Source organism: Hyla sarda, chromosome 6, assembly GCF_029499605.1.
Source record: "Hyla sarda isolate aHylSar1 chromosome 6, aHylSar1.hap1, whole genome shotgun sequence".
Lineage (NCBI taxonomy): Eukaryota > Metazoa > Chordata > Amphibia > Anura > Hylidae > Hyla > Hyla sarda.
In genome coordinates, this window is record NC_079194.1 from 260,558,751 (window position 1) to 260,579,211 (window position 20,461).

Genomic DNA, 20,461 nt, shown 5'->3' on the forward strand with positions numbered 1-20,461 from the left:
TTACCCTAAATTTAGAGACTTTAATTTATTTCAAGGTCCGCAACAATTGTCAGTCATTGAGATATATAGAGACTGCATTCCTGAGACTGTCATTGTTCATTGGATGTATTGCAAGCACATTGTGGACCTTCAGACACTTCATTACATGCACCATGTCATTTCTCGGAAGGGCAGCGATAGGCCGGAGGATTACCTCAGCATACTAGCCCTCAGCCTGGCGTCACAAACTATAGGGTTAACATTAACCCCTCATCTATCGAAACAATACCCCCACTACCAACAACCCCCAAGGGCTACCACATTTACCCTATTTTGACCACATTTGCGACTTTTTAAAATCGCTTTTTATAAATTTTTGGGAATGTGATGTGACAAAAAGGCAGCAATTTTAGAATAATTTTTTTTTAACACGTCTATGCCGTTCACTGAATGGGTTTATCAAGATTATATATTATATATTTTGAAATTTAAGATTATATATTGTATATTTTGAAATTTATGCATGTGCCAATACCAAATATGCTTTTTTTTTTTACGCTATTTGGGGTAAAATGGGGCCACCATTTAAATTTGTACTGGCGGAGAAGCCTTTTCCCTTTACACTTTTTACTTTTTATGTCCCCATGGGGACTATTTTTAGAAATCCTTAGATTGCTAATACTGTTTCAGTGCTATGCATAGGTATAGCACCGATCAGTAATGCCTGCAATCTTCTTCTCTGGGCTGCTAGAAGGCAGACCAGAGAAGGGTCTGGGAGAGCGGTGGGAGAGTGGTGGAGGCAGGTGAGGGGACCTCCGTCCGCCATCATGGATAATCGGATCCCCGTAGCCGTGCCATGGGCAAACTGATCATCCATAAGAATGGCCGCATTGACGCAGATCCCGTGATCAGTATTGATCACAACATCTGAGAGGTAAACGCGATTGCTGATGTCCCCATTGCAGGCGGGTCCCTGGCTACTGATAGCGCTGTCTGAACTCCGGGGACCTTGTTCACTGAGAGCAGCCAATGCTGAATGCTCAACCCCAGATATTCAATGTTCACTTCCCCCATAACAGTAACTGCACTGAACACAGCCTATATTATACTCATGTTCCAGCCCCTCTGACGGCTTGCCTCAATCATCAGAGGTGCTACAAAGAATTATAAACAAAGGAGCAAAGGGGCTGAACGATCTGGTATGAGAAAAGGTATGTGATCAGCTTCCACTAAGCTAGGAGCATTTTATCATATAGTACAACTACTAGGTTGTTGAAAATAGGACTAATAAAAAACCAACAATGGCAGTATAGAGTGCGGTGATCAAACTTTTATCGGGTTACACATACTGGAAACATTAGTTTCCTGGAATTACCTATTCCTCGTCACATTCTGTAAAACAAAAAAAAACAAAAAAACAAGAAAAAAAAAACTTAGATGTGGAAAAATAGACAAAACACTGACATTCATTAATCAGAACTTTAATGCAAATTTGCAGCATAATATGTACAATAAATTAAAAAACACAAGTTTAGCTTATTTTCTTACAGGACTTTAGAACAATATGGAAGGCATTATATAATACAATTTACACATGGAATTGTAATTCACGGTGTTTGTTGGAACAGAGTACAATAAGAATATACATCTTTGCCAAGTGGTATAAAAAGGATTAATGAGGTTAGACTGTTGTTGTTCAGTAAATCAGTTCAGATGCAATGAACCTCAGAAGGAGCAAGGATTAGAGCAATAGACATAGAACATAATGGTGAGCCCAGAACATTATCAATCTGCACATTACAATAGTGTCATGAAAAGCAACCTAAAAATTTAAGTCAGTTTAGGTCGATGTAAAAAATTTGCATTTTAAAATGTGCTAATTTCACCTCAATTTCAGTAATTCTCAGCAAAAACGCATAATTAGCACAGCCTATGAGCTGCAAACACAGTTTGATAGGTACTAGGGTATAACAGCAAACTGTACATTTCCTGCAGCCGATTGTGGAGGTTAATAAAATCATTTTTTTTTTTGTCTCAGCCAAGCGTCAAGGAGGTGCTTTAGTGCCGCAGCTTGGCATGCCTCCTCGCCAATCCTCACCTCCCAGCATCTCTTTGATTGATGTACAGGGCCATTTAGGTCAATCGAGGAGGGGATGGGAGGTGAGGGGACAGGCAATATTAGGTTGTGGCACTTAAGCAGGTTGATCCCGTCCTCCTTGACACTTGGCAGAGAAATATCCACCATCAGCTCCAGGAAAGGTACATTTTGCTTTTATACCCTAATAACTATTCAACAGTGTCTGCAGCTCTTAGCAAATACAGTCGACAGATCCTTTAAAAGGCATTGTCAGGAATAGTTAATTTTTGCAACCAGTAGACAGACTATCAAATGCTCATTTGTCAGCTGAAATGTGTGGTTTTGACTTATAAAATCATCATTTTGGCTACACATTTCCCCATGTAAGCCAACAAATAATGGCAGGAAAAGTCCTCTGGAAAAATCCAGATAACTTTCGTGCAGCATTCCCAGCATGTTTGTCAAGCCATGTAAGACTAAAAATATAAAAGAGCACTCCATAGCGTAAAACCGGCTGGGTAGGTATTGGTAGAAGGATTCTTTTTAAAGCCTCTTACCCCAGGTGGTTGTGGGAGCTCACACACAACAATGGACAGCGTGTAAGGATTGTTAGAGCCCGGACTGCAGCCTCCCAACCAAGTAGATAGCGACAAATGGACTTCAAAGGTGTGGTGGGTCTTTTGCGGCGCTGACTCGGAACAGGCACATCAGGTGAATATAAAAAGGTTTATTAAAATGCAACGCGTTTCACAGCACATGGGTGGCCTCATCAGGCATCAGATGCCTGATGAAGCCGCCCATGTGCGGTGAGACGCGCTGCATTTTAATAAACCCTTTTATATTCACCTGATGTGCCTGTTCCGAGTCAGCGCCGCAAAAGACCCACTACACCTTTGAAGTCCATTTGAAGCCATGTAAGAGGCTTAGTAAATGAGCAATGATCTTTGAGATTGGCACTTGTATACACAGTGGGGAGAACAAGTATTTGATACACTGCTGATTTTGCAGTTTCCTACTTACAAAGCATGCAGAGGTCTGTAGTTTTTATCATAGGTACTCTTGGACTGTGAGACTGAATCTAAAACAAAAATCATGAAAATCCCATTGTATGATTTAAAAAAAAAATAATTTGTATTTTATTGCATGACATAAGTATTTGATCCCTACCAACCAGTAAGAATTCCGGCTCTCCCAGACCCGTTATTTTTTTCTTTAAGAAGCGCTCATGTTCTCCATTACTCGTTACCTGTATAAAAGACACCTGTCCACACACAATCAGACTTCAACCTCTCCACAATGGACAAGAACAGAGAACTGTGTAAGGACATCAGGGATAAAATTGTAGACCTGCACAAGGCTGGGATGGGCTACAGGACAATAGGCAAGCAGCTTGATGAGAAGGCAACAACTGTTGGCGCAATTATAAGAAAATGGAAGAAGTTCAAGATGACAGTCAATCTCCCTCGGTCTGGTGTCCCCTGCAAGATCTCCCCTCGTGGGGCATCAATGACCATAAGGAAGGTGAAAGATCAGCCTGGAACTACACGGCAATACCTGGCCAATGACCTGAAGAGAGCTGGGACCACAGTCTCCAAGAAAACAATTATTAACACACTATGCCATCATGGATTAAAATCCTGCAGTACATGCAAGATCCCCCTGCTCAAGCAAGTGCATGTCCAGGCTTGTCTGAAGTTTGCCAAGGACCATCTGGATGATCAAGAGGAGGAATAGGAGAAGGTCATGTGGTCTGATAAGACAAAAATAGAGCTTTTTGGTCTAAACTCCACTTGCCGTGTTTGAAGGAAGAAGAAGGATGAGTACAACCCTAAGAACACAATCCCAACCATGAAGCATGGAGGTGGAAACATTTTTTGGGGCTGTTTTTCTGCAAAGGGGACAGGACGACTGCACTGTAATGAGGGGAGGATGGATGGGGCCATATATCGCAAGATTTTTGCCAACAACCTCCTTCCCTCAGTAAGAGCATTGAAGATGGGTCATGGCTGGGTCTTCAGGCATGACAATGACCTGAAACACACAGCCAGGGAAACTAAGGAGTGGCTCCGTAAGAAGCATCTCAAGGTCCTGGAATGGCCTAGCCAGTCTCCAGACTTGAACAAAATAAAAAAATCTTTGAAGGGAGTTGAAAGTCCGTATTGACCAGCGACAGCCCGGAAACCTGAAGATCTGGTATGGTCTGTATGGAGTGGGCCAAAATCCCTGCTGCAGTGTGTGCAAACCTGGTCAAGAACTACAGGAAATGTTTTCTCTCTAATTGCAAACAAAGGTTTCTGTACCAAATATTAAGTTATGCTTTTCTGATATATCAAATACTTATGTCATGCAATGAAATGCAAATTCATTTTTGAAAAATCATACAATTTTGTTTTCTGGATTTTTTGTTTAGGTTCCGTCTGAAGAGTACCTATGAAAATTACAGACCTCTACATGCTTTGTAAGTAGGAAAACATGCAAAGTCGGCAGTGCATCAAATACTTGTTCGCCTACCCCCCCCCCCCCCCCCCCCTGTATCAATCACAGCCATAGGGGCAGGCAAAAACCACCAGGGACCTCCCTGACGACTGGTGGTTCAGGCAGCATTGAAGTCTTACAAGTATTGGACAGCAAAAAAAGAACAGAGAATCTTACTGTTAGCCCAAAGTATATGGCACTTCTGTTGAAATGGAATATCCATTTCAAACTAGAGTCATAAATGTGAATTTTGATACAGTTTTACTATGCACTACCACAGTAAATAGAAATGTTCAATCCTGCACTCACCACTTCCACCGCTGCATCATGAAGCAGCGGTGGATGCGGTGAGCGCAGGATTCAACATGTCTACTTACGGTCGTATTTCATCTTGTTTTGCTTTATCCGTACACCACCCACACCATCCCACTATTGTATGTAGCAATGCTGTTTTCACTGGGTATCATCTCCCACGTGTTGGACTAATCTTATCCGATATTTTGAACTGTGCCTCCTTTTCTCATTTATTATGCCTTTTACTATGCACTATAGTTAAGTTATAAAAAGAAACACTAGAACAGATGAAGTGAAATAGTCCAATACTTATACAGCGAAAGTTCAGGCTAGAAAGTCTAAGAATGCGCCAAATTGATCAAAAAGGCGGTTTACACTACCCATAGGTTGGCTTCTTTTTCTAGAATCTTGTGCCATAGTTTTGGTGCAGGTTGTTGCATTTTAAGCCACATTCTTTTCTAGTGAAAGTATCCAAAATAAATTTAATGGATGTGATGCTTACCACATGCAGCAGGACAATGAAGCAAATGCCTACTTACTAAGATAATGATTGGTCAAGTATCTATTTTCAGTCATTTTGTGTGTCGAAACAGGAACAGGAAGTGGAGATCAGCCGAGACCTTGTGAGTACAGTGACCCCTCGACCTACGATGGCCCCGACATATGATGAAATCGACATACGATGGCCTCTCAGAGGCCATCACATGTCCATGTCAGCATCGACATACGATGCTTTTTTTATGTCGGGGCCATCGCATTAAGTGCTATACGGCAGCGCCAAATGCTTAAGCTGCTGCCGGATAGAAGCTTAATGTTCCCCGTGTGGTGTTGTAAGTATTACTTACCCCTCCACGATGCTCCAGGGTGCCCTCCGGGTCCAACGCTGGTCTTCCGGTGTCTTCTTGGCCCTCTCCGATGACGTCAATACGCTGCTGCGCACGTCATCCAATAGGAATGGCGTACGCAGCAGCGTAATGACGTCACTACGCAGGCCCAGTAAGGCCTTGCGGAAGACAGCAGAGGACCGGAGAAGACAGCAGAGGACCGGAGAAGACTGCGGAGAGCCCAGCGGAGACCCGGGGTCACCATCTCGAGCGGCGGGGACAGGTGAGTACAGCTTCCTATACTTTACATTGCACGAATCCCTCAACATACGATGGATTCGACAAACAATGGCTCGTTTGGAACTAATTACCATCGTATGTTGAGGGACCACTGTATTGGAATGGAAAAAAGGAGGAGAGTAATGCTCAGTTCACATCTTGTTAACCTGCTGGGCAACCACTTTTTAGCATCCTCTTTTACAAAACATGATAGATTCGGTATACAGTCTAAACTATCCAATGGTACACATATGTGATCAGAATGGAAAAGTCTTTATATAAAAAAGTCTTTATATTGACTTAATGACATAGAAAAACCCCACCTTGTATAAACCTAATTATTTTACATGCGAACATGTCAAGGTCTAAAACATAATGGCGCTGGAAATTACCTTGTTCCTTAACCTATTTACAGACTTCCATCAACTAGTCATTATACTACATTTTTTTTACTATTTTTATACATGAGGAATTGGTATGTTGTAAACTTTATCACAGTATTAAACTTTAACAGTATTGTCCCCATAAATGTCCATTCTTTGTACAATCAAGAAGTACAAAGAGTAAAAAAAAATATATATATATAAATATATATGGGACTAAATAATCTGCACTTTGTACGCCTCACCCTGAATGTTCCCATGTGACTGGTAGCTTTCTGCAGATACTTAACTTCTGACTCATCAGTAAACAAATTGATATACTTTTCTAATAGGACACTCCTGTATTAAACTCTTTGTCAAGACACAATAGAGGATTGTTAATAATGAATGAATAAAACAGACAGAAAACAAAAGCAGTCAGATACGATACCGGTGCCAAGGTCTAGAATTCAGAAGTGTACCCGGGATAAGCAGTGTTCAGAATGGGTGTGGTTGGAGATGCTTGTAACACAGTCCGTGACTAAAGATCTCCTGTACTAGTATTACATTCCATAGAAAACAATCATTTGAGATATACGGGTTACAAAAGAATTGCTAGGAAACGCTACAAGTTCATCCTGTTAACCCCATACACACAAACTCTTTGCTTGGCCAAGCTTTTGGGTGTTTTGGGGAAAGTGGAGATAAGCCCCTGCCAGAAACCTCTGGTGACGGCTTATTTTAGGGCAATTAAAATCCTACATGCCCAATATTTGACATTTTTCTCGAGCCACCCAATAGAGAACTTCAGTCAGGGGCATCACTTAAGAGGTAGCAGTCGCATCAGGGCCCTGGTGCCTAAGGGGGCCCCAAAGCACATCTGCCCCATAAGAGACCAGCATTATAATTGGCATATGGGGCCCTGTTGCAGATTTTGCATCAAGCTCTTTAGCTCCTTACTGAATCTGCCAATTTGAATAGAGTACAGAATTTCGCTATCCCATCCAACAGAAAAATGCAGACCTCAAGAGAAACCTTTAAAATTTAGGCCAAAATGGCAATGCTCTTCATTGGGTGATTGCAGGGATTTCTGTACTCAAATGGAAATGTATCCAAACAAGTGTGTGAAAAGAACCTTCAATGGCAGCTGTATGAATTCCCATGCACAGAGCTCTCCCTAGTGGTGGTGGCAGGCAGTTTTATGTACTGAGGAAGCAGGGAATTTTTATATAGGGGAGATTTATCATGGCATTTAAAATTGTTGGCTTTAAATTCATTGAAAAATATAGGAGGAAATTTATCAAACCTTATGCAAAGGAACAGTGGAGCAGCAATTTGATTTTATATGTCAGCATCAACAATTTGATCAGCGAACATTTTTTTTTTTGCATTCGTCATCTGATCACAGCATCTTTAACATGGGGCAATAATTGGGAGAAATGTTCACACAAATGTTTATTTGGCCAATAATTGCCCTGTGTAAGAGAAGCTTAAAAAGGAGATCTTCAACGGTATATAACTTATCCCCTATCCTATGTATCGCGCAGGATAGGGGATAAGTGTTTGATTGCAGGGGGGGGGGTGTCAGACCGCTGGGATCCCCCTCAATCTCCTGTACAGGGCCCCGGCTCTGCTTCAGCTCTCCTCTGCCAACAGGCCCTTCCATGTACTGTATCTCTATGGGAGAGGCGGAGATGCATCGTTCATGCAGGTTGACGACACAAGCATTAGCTGCGCAGAGCAACGGCAGTGCAGGGTCCCTGTATAGGAGATTGAGGGGGGGGGGGGTCCCAGTGGTAGCAGCCATGATGTGCCAGTATAATAAAGGTATCTTTGTATAGTGCATTTTCTTAGGTGACAGTATGGTTGGATGCAATATTTAATCGCTGTATGGATAACGCCTACTCTGGTGAATTGTTTTTATGTAATAACTACAGATCTGGTGTCCACCAACTATACTGTAGTGCACTAGCCCAGTGGCTTTGCACAGATTGAGTTATATGGACATAGCATAGCATAGCATACTACCACTACAGTTGGCAGCCACTACATCTGTATACAGTAATCAGCCACAACATTAAAACCACCTGTCTACTATTTTGTAGATGCCCCTTATCTGCCAAAATAGCTCTTAGCCACAGAGAGATGGACTTCTCTGCTGTGGAATCTGACACCTTAAAACCAAAGCTCAAAGGCAGCAAGCTGTGATGTCGTGGGATCTGACACCTGTCTATTATAGCCAGCAGTAAGCTTTTTAGTATTTTGTGCTTCAGTAATTCTTTTGTGGTATCAGACAAGATGGGCTAGCCTTCACTGATGCACGGGATTATGGAGTCCTGGATACCCAGGACCCTGTTGCTGGTTCACTGGTTGATTTTTCTTGGTCTATATGTGGTAAGTACTTACTACTGCATACCAGTAAGATGGCACATAACCTGCTGGTTTGGAGATGCTCTAAACTAGTTGTCTAGATATTACAGTTTGGTCATTTAGATCCTTAGACTTTCCTGCTTTTCCTGCCTTCAATTTATCAACTTTAAAGACTGACTTCACTTGCTGACTAATATATCCCGCTCTTAATAGGTGCCAGTGTAACAAGATGATCAATGTAATGACTGATCAGTGTATACAGCATGTACAGAAATTATTTATTGTCTGGCTGAAGGTGACTGATGGTATGGTATAATATTCCTGCACTATGTACAAAGGATTTTATGCCACAGCTGTGTCTATCTACTAGTAAATCTGTCTTGTTCCGACTCCCATAAATACTGCATTGTTGATTCTTTTTCTAGTACTTCCTCTCTTTTTCCACATGACCTTCCCTGTCCATCTAGGCCATATTTATTAAGAAACATGGAGAGGGCAACAGAGCTGTCATTCTGTCTACGACCCGCCAGACAGAAAACTTCTGTCCTGGGCTTCCGAGTGCGGCCAGTCCCGACTGAATCACTCGGCGCTAGAACCACGCAGAAACTGCAGTCCCCATAGACAGTAATGTCTGCGGATAGGATTCTGCTATCAGAATGGACAAGTTCATTCTTTTGGCACCATGATTTCAGCAGCAGAATATCCGCCGCTAAAAATCTATATTGTGCACTGTGCAGCAGAATCCTATTGCCTGAATCCCTCAAAATGGAATTCCACACGGAAAACTAATCCTTATAAGGAGATTTGCTTAGAGATAACTCTTCGCTTTGCAGCAAATTGCAAATGGACTTTAGTCAGTGCGACCATTTAGGAGTTTCAACCCTTGTTGATCAACAAGGGTTGTGCATTACAATGTTTTTTTTTTTTTTTTTTTACAATTAAAGGGGTTATCCAGGGAAAAAACATTTTTTTATATATCAACTGGCTCCAGAAAGTCAAACAGATTTGTAATTTCTTCTATTAAAAAAATCTTAATCATTGCAGTACTTATGAGCTGCTGAAGTTGAGTTTTCTGTCTAAGTGCTCTCTGATGACACCTGTCTAGGGAACCGCCCAGTTTAGAAGCAAACCCCCATAGCAAACCTCTTCTATTCTGTGCAGGTCCTGAGACAAGCAGAGATGTCAGCAGAGAGCACTGTTACCAGACAGAAAAGAACAACTCAACTTCAGCAGCTGATAATTATTGGAAGGGTTACGATTTTCTAATAGAAGTCATTTACAAATCTGTAACTTTCTGGAGCCAGTTGAAATACATTTTTTTTTCCTGGAATACACCTTTAAGTTTAAAATGACTCAGTGATGGCAAAAGTAAAATAAAAAGTGTAGAAAAATGGAAATATGCATTTAGGTACAGCACTGAATAAGTAAAATACAGTTCTCAAATCATTTTTATTTCTTATAGATTTAATGGCTTGGGAAAATTCACGTACACTTCACAGCAGCTGAGCTCCTTTATCAAGCATGTCAGGTACATCATACTATATACTTAAATAATGAAGTTACTTAATTTTTTAAATATTCAGAAAATCTGCAGTGCCGTCCATGAATCAAACTAACATGCCAAAGAAAAAAATGATCTTACTTGGGGCATGACAAATACCGTAGATCTGCATAGTCAATGATGTGCCATTTTAGAAAATGCCTCCTTCAGGTACATATTGGGAATTGCATGCAGGACTGGTTGCTCATCCAAAGATCCATATTTACCTCTAAGTAATGATACTGATATTAGTACCATAAGGACCAGAGAGATGTACATCCACTATGCTGCCAACAACAGTCACATCATTAACCCTTGTCATCATTAATACTACCTGTGGTATACACTCAGCACATCCAAAGACAATATTCCTGGATATGGAAATAGAATACCCAGGTTAGGCAAGACATGAGTCTTTATACACACTTCTCCACAGAAGGATTAATGTCTTCTAATACTTATCCACCTGGGTATCTGGCACTTAACCGGAGGAGTAGAACAAGGGAACACATTCAGGCCAGGCTGTGACCTTCGATCCTAGCATAGAAAAAAACTGTTTTTTTATATTTTGAAATGGGATAGCACCATCTTCAAGAAAGCAAAAATAAAATAAAACAAGCACACATTGAGACTACATAATGCATATTCAGATAGATGATTAGAGGATAGTGGGATGGTAGAGGAGTCAGGATACTTTTGTTAAAATTAACCCATCATACTGAGTATGCAGTCCAATCTGTAGACCTGTTCTAGAGCAGGATGAGCTGAGCAGATTGATATATAGTTTGCAGGAAAAGTTCCAGAATAACTTGATATTTATTCATGCAAGTCTCTGCTCAGTCAGGGCTACGTAGTCCAGTGGATCGTCCTACTCCGTGATTGACAGCTATGTGTGAAAAGTGTACAATTGAACTTTTCTCACAAAACTATATATCCTTCTGCTCTATAACAACATCCTGCCTGCATATAGGACTGTATTTTTAAAGGGGTATTCTGGGAAAGTCAAATTATCCCCTATCCAAAGTAAAGGGAATAAATAAGTGCCTGATTGTTGGGGGGGGGGGGGGGGAGGGGTCTAAATGCTGGGACCCCCCACCCAAATCTCCTCTCAGCAACTCACCTGCTCTTGCAGCAGCCCCCACCTTCTCAGACAAGCGATAGTGACTGCTTGATGAGCCAATCAATGGGTGAGGCAGGGTTCCCATCTCAGCCAGTGATTGGCTGAGTGGACTGTCACTTCCCGCTCATCTCTGGGGGTGGGGGCAGCTGTGCTGCGAGGACTGCTAAGTTTTTGGGCCCTGTACAGGAGATCTGTAGATAAGGGATAAGTTGACTTACCTGAAGTGCCCCTTTAAGTCTAACAGTGCCCATATTTTCTTGAATTAAGAACTAATTGTGGTCAGTTCAAATAATACAGTGGGGTAAAAAAAAGTATTTAGTCAGCCACCAATTGTGCAAGTTCTCCTACTTAAAAAGATGAGAGAGGCCTGTAATTTTCATCATAGGTATACCTCAACTATGAGAGACATAATGAAAAAAAATAAAAAAATAAAAAAACATAAAATCACATTCTGATTTTTAACCCCTTAAGGACTGAGCCCTTTTTCACCTCCGGTGAAAAACTTTTTTTTTTAATCAACTGGTGCCAGAAAGTTAAACAGATTTGTAAATTACTTTTATTAAAAAATCTTAATCCTTCCTGTACTTATTAGCTGCTAAATACTACAGTGGAAATGCTTTTCCATATGAAACACAGAGCTGTCTGCTGAGTCACGAGCACAGTGCTCTCTGCTGACATCTCTGTCCATTTTTAGGAAATGTCCAGGGTAAAAGGAAATCCCCATAGCAAACATATGCTGTTCTGGACAGTTCATAAAATGGACAGAGATGTCAGCAGAGAGCACTGTGCTCATGATTTCAGCAGACAGTTCTGTGTTTCAAAAAGAAAATAATTTCTGCTGTAGTATTCAGCAGCTAATAAGTACAGGAAGGATTAAGATTTTTTTATAGAAGTAATTTACAAATCTGTTTAACTTTCTGGCACCAGTTGATTTAAAAAAAAAAGTTTTTCACCGGAGTACCCCCTTTAACCCCTTAAGGACCAGGCCATTTTACACCTTAGGACCAGAGCGTTTTTTGCACATCTGACCACTCTCAGACATTAATAACATTAATAACTCTGGAATGCTTTTAGTAATCAATCTGATTCCAAGACTGTTTTTTCGTGACATATTCTACTTTAACATAGTGGTAAAATTTTGTGGTAACTTGCATCCTTTCTTGGTGAAAAATTAAAAAATTTGATGAAAAATTAAAAAAATTAGAATTTTTCTAACTTTGAAGCTTTCTGCTTTTAAGGAAAATGGATATTCAAAATTTTTTTTTTTAATTCACATTTCCAATATGTCTACTTTATGTTTGCATCATAAAATTGACGTGTTTTTACTTTTGGAAGACACCAGAGGGCTTCAAAGTTCAGCAGCAATTTTCCAATTTTTCACAAAATTTTGAACCTCGCTTTTTTTCAGAGACCAGATCAGGTTTGAAGTAGATTTGAAGGGTCTTCCCATTAGAAATACCCCACAAATAAAAACTACACCCCCAAAGTATTCAAAATGACAATCAGTAAGTGTTTTAACCCTTTAGGTGTTTCACAGGAATAGCAGCAAAGTGAAGGAGAAAATTCACAATCTTTATTTTTTACACTCGCATGTTCTTGTAAACCCAATTTTTTAATTTTTACAAGGAATAAAAGGAGAAAATGTATACTTATATTTGTAGCCCAATTTCTCTCAAGTAAGCACATACCTCATATGTCTATGTAAAGTGTTCGGTGGGCGCAGTAGAGGGCTCAGAAGCGAAGGAGCGACAAGGGGATTTTGGAGAGTATGTTTTTCAGAAATGGTTTTTGGGGGGCATGTTGCATTTAGGAAGCCCCTATGGTGCCAGAACAGCAAAAATAACCCCCATGGCATACCATTTTGGAAACTAGACCCCTTGGGGAACGTAACAAGGAATAAAGTGAGCCTTAATACCCCACAGGGGTTTCCCGACTTTTGCATATGTAAAAAAAAAAATTTTTTTTCCCACTAAAATGTGTGTTTCCCCCCAAATTTCACATTTTTGCAAGGGTTAATAGCAGAAAATACCCCCCAAAATTTGTAACCCCATCTCTTCTGAGTATGGAGGTACCCCATAAGTGGACCTGAAGTGCACTACGGGCGAACTACAATGCTCAGAAGAGGAGGAGCACCATTGAGCTTTTGGAAAGAGAATTCGTTTGGAATGGTAGTCAGGGGCCATGTGCATTTACATGTGACCCTATTTTGGAAACTACACCCCTCACAGAATTTAATAAGTGGTGCAGTGAGCATTTACACCCCACTGGCGTTTGACAGATCTTTGGAACAGTGGGCTGTGCAAATGGAAAATTAAATTTTTCATTTTCACGGATCACTGTTCCAAAAATCTGTCAGACACCTGTGGGGCGTAAATGCTCACTGTACCCCTTATTACATTACATGAGGGGTGTAGTTTCCAAAATGGGGTCACATATGGGGGGGGTCCATTGTTCTGGTACCATGGGGGCTTTGTAAACACAAGTGGCCTTCAATTCCGGACAAATTTTCTTCTGAGCATTGTAGTGCACCCATAGAGCACTTTACATCCACATATGGGGTATGCTCTTACTCATATTTTGGGGGGCTTTTTTATTTTCCCTTGTGAAAATGAAAAATTTAGGGTGACACCAGCATTTTAGTGAAAAACTTTTTTTTTTCATTTTCCCATCCAACTTTAATGAAAATTTGTCAAACACCTGTGGGGTGTTCAGGCTCACTATACCCCTTGTTATGTTCTGTGGGGGGTGTCGTTTCCAAAAGGGGGTCACATGTGGGTATTTATTTTTTGGGGTTTATGTCAGAACCGCTGTAAAATCAGCCACCCCTGTGCAAATCACCAATTTAGGCCTCAAATGTACATGGGTCGCTATCACTCCTGAGCCTTGTTGTGTGTCCGCAGAGCATTTTACGCCAACATATGGGGTATTTTCGTACTCCGGAGAAATTGCGTAACAAATTTTGGGGGTCTTTTTTTCCTTTTACCTCCCGTGAAAATAAAAAGTAAAGGACAACACCAGCATGTTAGTGTAAAAAAAAATTTTTTTTTACACTAACAGGCTGGTGTAGACCCAAACTTTTCTTTTTCATAAGGGGTAAAAGGAAAAAAAAGCCCCCAAAATTAGTAGTGCAATTTCTCCTGAGTACGGAGATACCCCATATGTGGCCCTAAACGGTTTCCTTGAAATACGACAGGGCTCTGAAGTGAGAGAGCGCCATGCGCATTTGAGGACTAAATTAGGGATTGCACAGGGGTGGACATAAGAGTATTCTACGCCAGTGATTCCCAAACAGGGTGCCTCCAGCTGTTGTTTAACTCCCAGCATGCCTGGAGAGTTAGTGGCTGTCCGGAAATGCTGTGAGTTGTTGTTTTGCAACAGCTGGAGGCTCTGTTTTGGAAACACTGCCGTACAATACGTTTTTTATTTTTATTAGGGGGACAGTGTAAGGGGGTGTAAATGTAGTGTTTTACCCTTTATTATGTGTAAGTGTAGTGTAGTGTAGTGTTTTTAGGGCACGTTCACACTGGCGGGTTTACAGTGAATTTACCGCTAGGAGTTTGCGCTGCGGTGAAAAATTTGCTGCAGCTCATACTTGAAGCAGAAAACTTACTGTAAACCCGCCAGTGTGAATGTACCCTGTACGTTCACATGGGAGGGCATACCTCCAGCTGTTTCAAAACTACAACTCCCAGCATGTACTGACAGACTGTGCATGCTGGGAGTTGTACTTTTGCAACAGCTGGAGGCACACTGGTTGGAAAACCTTCAGTTAGGTTCTGTTACCTAACTCAGTATTTTCCAACCAGTGTGCCTCCAGCTGTTGCAAAACTTCAACTCCCAGCATGTACTGATCGCCGAAAGGCATGCTGGGAGATGTAGTTATGCAACAGCTGGAGGGATCGCAACTACAACTCCCAGCATGCAGAGACAGCTGTTTGCTGTTTAGGCATGCTGGGAGTTGCAGTTTTGCACTGCACAGTGGTCTCCAAACTGTGGACCTCCAGATGTTGCAAAACTACAACTCCCAGCATGCCCAGACAGCAAACTGCTGGCTGGGCATGCTGGGAGTTGTAGTTTTGCAAGATCTGGAGTTGCACAGTATAGAGATCACTTTGCAGTGGTCTCAAACTGTAGACCTCCAGCTGTTGCAAAACTGCAACTCCCAGCAAGCCTAAACAGCTCTCTGGGCATGCTGGGAGTTGTAGTTTTGCAACATCTGGAGGGTTACAGTTTAGAGACCACTATAGTGGTCTCAGACTGTAGCCCTCCAGATGTTGCTAAGTAACTCACCGGCTTCCGTTGGATCCAGGAAGCTGCGTCGTGGTCCTCTTCTTACGCCGATCGTCGCCCGCTGCTGCCGCTGATCGTCACCCGCTGCCGTCGCCGATGGGTAAGTGGATCTTTGGCGCCGGTCCCTGTCGGTTTCCCCGTCCTGCCCCGCCTATTGTGGGTGGGCAGAACGGGGAAACCGAAAGTAAACCCCTCCGCCCCCGATCTGCTATTGGTGGTCGCGTCTAGACCACCAATAGCAGAGATAGGAGGGGTGGCAACCCTGCCACCTCACTCCTATCGCTACAGGGGGATCGTGGGTGTCTAGGACACCCGCGATCCCCCTTCTATTCCGGGTCACCGGGTCACCATAGACCCGTAATGACCCGGAATCGGCGCAAATCGCAAGTGTGAATTCACTTGCGATTTGCGCCGATCGCCGACATGGGGGGTCTAATGACCCCCCCTGGGCATTTGTGCGGGGTGCCTGCTGATAGATATTAGCAGTCACCCCGGCCCGGTCCCCGCCGAAAATTCCCACGGGCGTACAGGTACGCCCTTGGTCCTTAAGTACCAGGGGGCAAAGGCCTACCTGTACGCCCTTGGTCCTTAAGGGGTTAAGGACTCCGCCCTTTTTTGCTATTCTGACCACCGTCACTTTATGCATTAATAACTCTGGGATGCTTTTACCGATTATTCTGATTCCGAGATTGTTTTTTCATGACATATTCTACTTTATGATAGTGGTAAATTTTCATCGTTACTTGCATCCTTTCTTGGTGAAAAATCCCCAAATTTCATGAAAATTTTGAAAATTTAGCATTTTTCTAACTATGAAACTCTCTGTTTGTAAGGAAAATAGATATTGCAAATAAATTATATATTGATTCACATATACAATATGTCTACTTTATATTTGCATCATGAAGTTGACATGTTTTTACTTTTGGAAGACATCAGAGGGCTTCAAAGTTCAGCGGAAATTTTCCACAAAATTTTCAAAATCTGAATTTTTCAGGGACCAGTTCAGTTTTGAAGTGGATTTGATGGGTCTTCATATTAGATATACCCAATAAATGACCCCATTATAAAAACTGCACCCCCCAAAGTATTCAAAATGACATTCAGAAAGTGTGTTAACTCTTTAGGTGTTTCACAGGAATAGCAGCAAAGTGAAGGAGAAAATTAAAAAAAAATCTTTTTTTACACACTCATGTTCTTGTAGACCCAGTTTTTTAAATTTTACAAGGGGTAAAAGGAGAAAAAGCCCCCCCAAAATTTGTAACCCAATTTCTCTCTAGTAAGGAAATACCTCATATCTGGATGTCAAGTGCTTTGTGGGTGCACTACAAGGCTCAGAAGGGAAGGAGCGACAATGGAATTTTGGAGAGTGAGTTTTTCTGAAATGGTTTATGGGGGGCATGTCACATTTAGGAAGCCCCTATGGTGCCAGAACAGCAGAAAACCCCCCACATGGCATACTATTTTGAAAACTAGACCCCCCAAGGAAGGTAACAAGAGGTCGGCTGAGCCTTAACACCCCACAGGTGTTTGACGACTTTTCGTTAAAGTCAGATGAGTAAATTAATTTATTTTTCACTAAAATGCTGGTTTTCCCCCAAATTTTAAATTTTTACAAGGGGTTATAGGAGAAAATGCGTGGCATACTATTTCACCCCTCATGTAACGTAACAAGGCATACAGTGAGCCTTAACACCCCACAGGTGCTTGACAAATTTCTGCTAAAGTTGGATGTGAAAATGAAAAAATTTGATTTTTTTTTCATTAAAATGCTACTGTTACCTCAAATTTTTCATTTTCAAAAGGGGTAATAGAAGAAATGGGATTACAAATTTTGGAAGGCTTTTCTCCACAGTATGGAAATACCCCATATGTGGATGTAAAGTGCTCTGTGGGCGGACTACAATGCTCAGAAGAGGAGGAGTGGCTTTGAGCGTTTGGTGAGAGAATTTGGTTGGAATACAAGTGGGAGGCTATGTGTGTTTACAAAGCCCCCCGTGGTGCCAGAACAGTGGAATCCCCCCACATGTGACCCCATTTTGGAAACTACACCCCTCACAGAATTTAATAAGAGGTGCAGTGAACGTTTACACCCCATTGGCGTTTGACAGATCTTTGGAACAGTGGGCTGTGCAAATGAAAAATAAAAAATTATTTTCACGGACTACTGTTCCAAAAATCTGTCAGACACCTGTTGGGTGTAAATGCTCGCTATACCCCTTATTACATTACGTGAGGGGTTTAGTTTCCAAAATGGGGTCACATGTGGGGGGGATCCACTGTTCTGGCACTATTGGGGCCTTGTAAACACACATGGGCTTCAATTTCAGACACCTTCTCTTGCCAAGTACTTTACATCCACATAAAGGGTATGTTCTTACTCCTTATACTTTTTTCCTATTCTCCCTTGTGAAAATGAAAAATGTAGGGTAACACCAGCATTTTAGTGAATTTTTTTTCTTTTTTTTCACATCCAACTGTAAACGAAAATTTGTCTAACACCTGTGGGGTGTTAAGGCTCACTAAACCCCTTGTTACATTCCGTGAGGGGTGTAGTTTCCAAAATGGGGTCACATGTGGGTATTTATTGTTTTGCTTTATGTCAGAACTGCGGTAAAATCAGCCACCCCTGTGCAAATCACCAATTTAGACCTCAAATGTACATAGTGCACTCTCACTCCTGAGCCTTGTTGTGCGCCCACAGAGCATTTTACGCCCACATATGGGGTATTTCCGTACTCAGAAGAAATTTAGTTACAAATTTTGGGGGTCTATTTTTCCATTTACCGCTTGTGAAAATTTAAAGTATGGGGCAACACCAGCATGTTAGTGTAAATTTTTTTTTTTAAACTAACATGCTGGTGTAGACCCCAACTTTACCTTTTCATAAGGGGTAAAAGGAGAAAAAGCCCCCCAAAATTTGTAACGCAATTTCTCCTGAGTACGGAGATACCCCATATGTGGCCCTAAACTGTTTCCTTGAAATACGACAGGGCTCAGAAGCGGGAAAGCACCATGCGCATTTGAGGCCTAAATTGGGGATTTGAATCCGCCACAAAAATACCCTATGGCAGTGTTTCCCAAACAGGGTGTCTCCAGCTGTTGCAAAACTCTCAGCATGCCTTGACAGTCAGTGGCTGTCCGGCAATACTGTGAGTTGTTGTTTTTCAACAGCTGGTGGTTCCATTTTGGAAACAGTGCCGTTCAAGACTTTTAAAATTTTTTTATTTTATTTTATTTGGGGGGGGGGACTGTGTAGGGGTATGTAGTGTTTTTACTTTTTATTTTGTGTAGTGTTTTTAGGATACATTCACACGGGCGGAGGTTTACAGTGAGTTGCTCTCTGGGAGTTTGAGCTGCGGTGGAAAATTTGACGCATCTCAAACTTGCAGCAGAACTCGCTGTAAACCCACCCGTGTGAATGTACCCTGTACATTCACATGGATTGCAACAGCTGGAGGCACACTGCTACAACTCTCAGCATACCCTTTGGTAGTCTGTGCATGCTGGGAGTTGTAGTTATGCAACAGCTGGATGCACTTTTTCATAGAAAATGAGTTGTAGTTGGAACTCCATCTGCTTCAAAACTACAACTTAAAGCATGCCCTTTGGCTTTGCATGTCGAGAGTTGTTGCTAAACAGCAGCCGGAAGTAACCAAGCCTTACCTTCTGCTGTATCCTGTCCGGGACCGCCGCCGCTGCTGCAGCCGATCCTGCTGCTCCTGTCGCCGCCACCGAGGAGACTGAGGGGACCCCCGCCGGACCAGGACAAGGTAGGAAACCCCCGCGGCGCCGATCTCCGCTCCGATTGCCGTCCCCAACAGGTCCGTGATTGGTCGGTCGTTCAGATCGATCACTCACTGTCTCGGACAGCCCCATTCATTCCGGGTCACCAGAGACCCGATTGACCCGGAATAACCGCAAATCACACGTCTGAATTGACGAGCGATTTGCGGAGATTGCCGATATGGGGGGACCTCAGGACCCTCCTGGGCGATATGCCGGGATGCCTACTGAACGTTATCAGCAGGCATCCCGGTCCGGTCCCTGCCCGGCGAGCGGCAGGGGCCGGAAGAACGCAGGGCGCATCCATACGCCCTGAGTCCTTAAGGTATCGGAAACGGGGGCGTATGCATATGCCCTGCGTCCTTAAGGGGTTAAAGAATTTATTTGCAAATTATGGAGGAAAATAAGTATTTGGTGAATAACAAACGTTCATCTCAATACTTTGTTATATACCGTTTGTTCACAAGGTTTTCACACACTGTTGCTGATATTTTGGCCCATTCCTCCATGCAGATCTCCTCTAGAGCAGTGATGTTTTGGGGCTGTTGCTGGCAACAAGGACTTTCAACTCCCTCCAAAGGTTTTCTATGGGGTTGAGATCTGGAGACTGGCTAGGCCCCTCCTGGACCTTGAAATGCTTCTTACGAAGCCACTCCTTCGTTGCCAGGGCAGTGTGTTTGGGATCATTGTCATGCTGAAAGACCCAGCCACATTTCATCTTGCTGATGGAAGGAGATTTTCACTCAAAATCTCAGGATACATGGCCTCATACATTCTTTCCTTCACATGGATAAGTTGTCCTGGTCCCTTAGCAGAAAAACAGCCCCAAAGCATGATGTTTCCTCCCCCATGCTTCACAGTAGGTATGGTGTTCTTTCAGCATTCTTTCTTTCACCAAAAAGTTCTACTTTGGTTTAATTTGACCATATGACATTCTCCCAATACTCTTCTGGAACATCCAAATGCTATCTAGCAAACTTCAGATGGGCCTGGCTTGCAGGTTCAGTCTTCTCAGCCTGGTGCAGGTCTACAATTTTTTTTCTGGTGTCTTGAACAGGTCTTTGG

General features: G+C 42.3%; 1 protein-coding gene across 5 annotated transcripts in view; it reads right to left on the reverse strand.

Moving 5' to 3' along the window:
• Positions 1-475: 475 nt before the first annotated feature.
• The window catches only part of HRAS (HRas proto-oncogene, GTPase), a 158,649-nt gene continuing 138,663 nt past the window's right edge, over positions 476-20,461 (reverse strand). The window contains exons 7-9 of one of the 5 annotated variants that reach the window (XR_008845328.1): positions 10,667-10,737; positions 10,535-10,571; positions 2,903-10,429 (exon numbers count right to left, since the gene is read on the reverse strand). The gene's annotated coding sequence lies outside the window, so the exon portion shown is untranslated. Of the gene's footprint in view, positions 1,372-2,902; positions 10,738-20,461 lie in introns of those variants that run through there. The other 4 variants (XR_008845327.1, XR_008845326.1, XR_008845325.1 and 1 more) reach the window with 4 other exon arrangements.